This window comes from Gekko japonicus, unplaced genomic scaffold, assembly GCF_001447785.1.
Source record: "Gekko japonicus isolate JY-2015 unplaced genomic scaffold, Gekko_japonicus_V1.1 scaffold1980, whole genome shotgun sequence".
NCBI classification, from domain to species: Eukaryota; Metazoa; Chordata; class Lepidosauria; order Squamata; family Gekkonidae; genus Gekko; species Gekko japonicus.
In genome coordinates, this window is record NW_015173196.1 from 244,384 (window position 1) to 248,317 (window position 3,934).

Sequence of the window (3,934 nt, forward strand, 5' to 3'; positions counted from 1 at the left end):
CCACTCGGGCCTCCCAATCTCCTCCCCCCTTCCTGTCTTGGGCCCGGCCGATCTCCTTCCCCCAACCCACCCCGGCTCCGGCGGCGAAGCCTGAGTGCCTTCCAGCTGCCGGCCTGCCAGTTCCCAGAGCGTTCTCTGCGTGTGCGCAGGGAACGCTCATTTAATTTTTACTTTTTACCTAATTTAAATATTTTTTTCAACTTTTAATATTTTTCTGCACACCTGGGCATTGCACCACGTGTGCAGGAAAATCTCCCTGCCCCCCCCCCAGGTGCCCCCGATGTGCGGATTTAGATATCCGCACAGAGGGGGCAACTTGGCTATTAGATATATAGATTTGGGGGTTATTTTTTCGTGTGTGTGTGTGTGTGCGCACACACACACACATATATTTTTGCGTTGCCAAATTGCAGGGTTAAAAAGTAATGACCTGGGGCCAGTTCCTTTGAACCTATGCTTGGATTAGTGGCAGCTCATCCAATTACACTTCAAAGTTTGAGGGAAATTTTTGGGTTGCCCTCTATAACGTAACAACTAGGCCAAGTCACAATAAAAGGAAAATATGCCACCAAATGCTCCAGTGAGCATTCATTCCTCCCCTTACTACTTCTTCTCTTACTGCTCTTTTAACTCAAAGGTCTTGAACAGATCGAGTCCAACCTTCTTCCAGGCAATCACCACAGCTTGATATTTAGTGACTGCCAGGACAGTTTTTCAGTTCTCCTCTACAACCGAAAATAATAATTTTTGAGATGGGAAATTCACATAAGCCTCCCCTTAGTTATGCATCTTTCCCTCTCTCCTTCAAACCTTAAAAGCATGAGTGACACAGGTGACTGTTGCAGCTCCTTTCAGCGGATCGGTTGAAAAATCTTACCAGACTTGAAAAGAGTTAACACTGTAAAAACAGTGATAGGAAACTTGAGGCCCAAGAACCAAATCTGGCCTCCAAATCCTTCACGTATGACTAAATTACTGATCCAAAGACACACATGTACAACCATGCCTCGATTATTTTCATCCAAGTGGAAACAGAGGAAAGAGTTCTTTAGCCCTCAGTGTGAACGGCAACAGAGTGCCTCGCAACATTCTTCCTTTTAGACTTCTCAAGTGATGAGCCTTACAGGCAAATGGCTGAGAGCAGCTGAAGTGCCAAAAAAGGCAGTCCTTGACAGGGATTAATAGTGAACAGGTATAAGGCCGTTTTCCCTGGTTCTCTGCTTGTGAGGGACTGAGTCAGTCAATGGTGCCAACACTGCAGGCAATCATGCCTCTTACTGTATCTCTCTGTTGTAAAAAAAACTGGGCCTGCTGATTTCTCTGTATCTGGCTGCTGTTAAAGGCAAGAGAGTTGGCCAGGTCCCACTTTTAACAAGGTTCATTAAAAACCCTGAAGGAGACAGGCTGGCAGCTCTATTGTAACTTGACTGGCACGGTTTTGGTTTGTTGTTTAATCATTAGAGATTACCTTTGAGGGGAAAGTCCAGGTGCACTGGCTCCTTTCAGGTTCTGTTCTGCTGCCTCTGCTGAACAGGATTTCTCCTCAGCTGGTGTTGACTCAGGTGCGTTTTTTGTGGCCAGCAGCCTGGCAGAATCCTCTTTTGTTGGTAAGGAGAACTGTTTTGTGGCTAGAAACCAAAAACACGTTGAACAACTTGGCTAGCACAGTTCACAAGACATATCCACGTTAGGTGAATGTGTGGAGCGGGGGTCAGGATTGCACTTCCTGGCCCCACTGTTCAGTTTCCATACGTTCATCAAAATGTACACAGACTTTCTACAACCACGCACACATGAAGCTTCGTCAGTCTTTTCTACTCAGACTGGCAGCAGCTCTCCAGGGACTCAGGCAGGGGTCTTTCACATCACCTGCTACCTGGTCTTTACCTGGAGATGCCAAGGATTGAACCGGGGACCTTCTGCATGCCAAGCAGAATGGCTACAGCTCCTCCTACAGCAAGCTGTGTGCATCCACGTACACAGTGTGGAAAGGAAACCTATAGAGAGTCACTTGTAGCCAAAAGATCACCCAGCCTCCATTTTATTCCAAGAACAACCTTCTGAAGTAAGTTAGGCGGCGGGGGTGGGGGGAGAGAGAGATGGGTCAAAGATCACCTTGTGACTGAGCCTCATGGCTAAGTGGGGATTTGAACTTACCACTCCGTCATACAAACCCCACACTAGCTCTAGTCTGCTTGTCATCCAGACTCTTGTACAGAAATTCTGAGGAACAAGAAGTGAGCTATGGGGCTGGAAAACATAAACTGGACCCCACCTACCCTTGCTTCGTCTTCCTAGCTTGTCAACAGTCACGGGCTATCTATAAACCTGGTCACTTTCTTTTTGCAACAGAAAGAAAATTAAGGACCAGATTTTGCACCATATTAATCCAAGCTGTGTTATCAGGCAGCATTTTTGCACATTCAGCACTGCTCCCTCTCACTGCTTCCAAATCCATCACTCCCCAAAGAGAATTCTGTGCTTATTCTTCCACCTCAGATTTCTGTGGTAAAAAAATCCCTAAGGAGGTTTGATACCATAAATCTTAAATTACACACATTAAAATTAAGGGGGTTTGAAACCAGGAAGCTTAAATACTGTGGAGCATTTTTTTCTACCTGTTTGTCAAGGTATTTTAGGGGGGAGTCCTTGACTCAGTGGTACAGAAGAAGAGGAGATTGGATTTATACCCCGCCCTTCACTTCCCAAAGGAGCCTCAGAGCGGTTTACAAACTCCTTTCCCTTTCCCTCCCCACAACAAACACCCTGTGAGGTGTTGGGCTGAGAGAGCTCTGACAGAAACTGCTCTTTTTCAAGAACAGCTGTGCCAGAACTATGGCTTGCCCAAGGTCATCCAGCAGGTACAAGTGGAGGAGTGGGGAATCAAACCCAGTTCTCCCAGATTAGAGTCCACACACTTAACCACTACACCAAACTGGCATCTGCTTGGCATACAGAAGGTCCCAGGTTCGATCCCTGGCATCTCTGGGTAAAAGGATCAGGTCACACATGATGTGAAAGACTTCCGCCTGGGACCTTGGCGATCTTACTGCCTGTCTGATTAGACAATACTGACTTTGATGGACCAAGGATATGATTCAGTATAAGACAGCAGCATGTGCTCGTGTGCGCACGCACACAAGGTTGAACCTCTATGCCCTGAACTATTATAAGAATACAATAAGTATCATGAAGATTCCAAAGTATTCAGGATGGCAAAAGCTACAAGATCTCTCTAAACTGGGTGAGGGGGCAACAAAGTGGCAAAGAGTGAAACTGTTTTAAAAAATCCTAAAAAGTTCTGAAGGGGCTGAGATCAAGATCGAAAGAGATCTTGGGGGATTATAGTGGTTTGAATATGCTGCCCTTGTATAGAGCTATGGTGCAGCCTCATTTGGAAAACAGTTCTGGCTACAGTATCTCAAAAAAGGATATTGCAGAGCTGGAAAAAGTACAGAAGAGGGCAACCAAGATAATTAAGGGGTTGGAGCACCTTTCCTATGCCAAAAGGCTGGAGAGAATGGAACATTTTAGACCTGGAAAAAGACAGCTAAGGGGAGACATGATAGAGGGATGGAGAAAGCGGATAGAGGGAACTTTTTCCTCTCCCCTAATACTGGAACTCAAAAGCATGTAGTGAATTTGATGGGCAACAGGAAGAAGACAGAAGAAAATGTTTCTTTACTCAGCAAATAGTTCAACTGTGGAATTCACTGCCAGTGTATGTAATGAGGGCCACAAACACAGATGGCTTTAAAAGGGGTTGGAGTGATTCAGAGATGATAGGTCCATCAATAGCTACCAGCCCTGGTGAGTAAAGTGAACCTCCATGCTCAGAGGCAGGAAACACGATGTGTTAAATACAATTACTAAGTAGATGAAGCGCCAGTCTGATCCAAAAGGGCTGCTGTTATGTTCTTATGCAGAACCCAGT

At 45.8% G+C, this 3,934-nt stretch overlaps 1 protein-coding gene across 1 annotated transcript in view; it reads right to left on the reverse strand.

The window, feature by feature from the left end:
* The window catches only part of LOC107119996 (interferon-induced very large GTPase 1-like), a 65,742-nt gene extending 64,183 nt beyond the window's left edge, over positions 1–1,559 (reverse strand). The window contains exon 1 of the mRNA XM_015422631.1: positions 1,469–1,559. The gene's annotated coding sequence lies outside the window, so the exon portion shown is untranslated. The remainder of the gene's footprint in view (positions 1–1,468) is intronic.
* Positions 1,560–3,934: the final 2,375 nt, after the last annotated feature.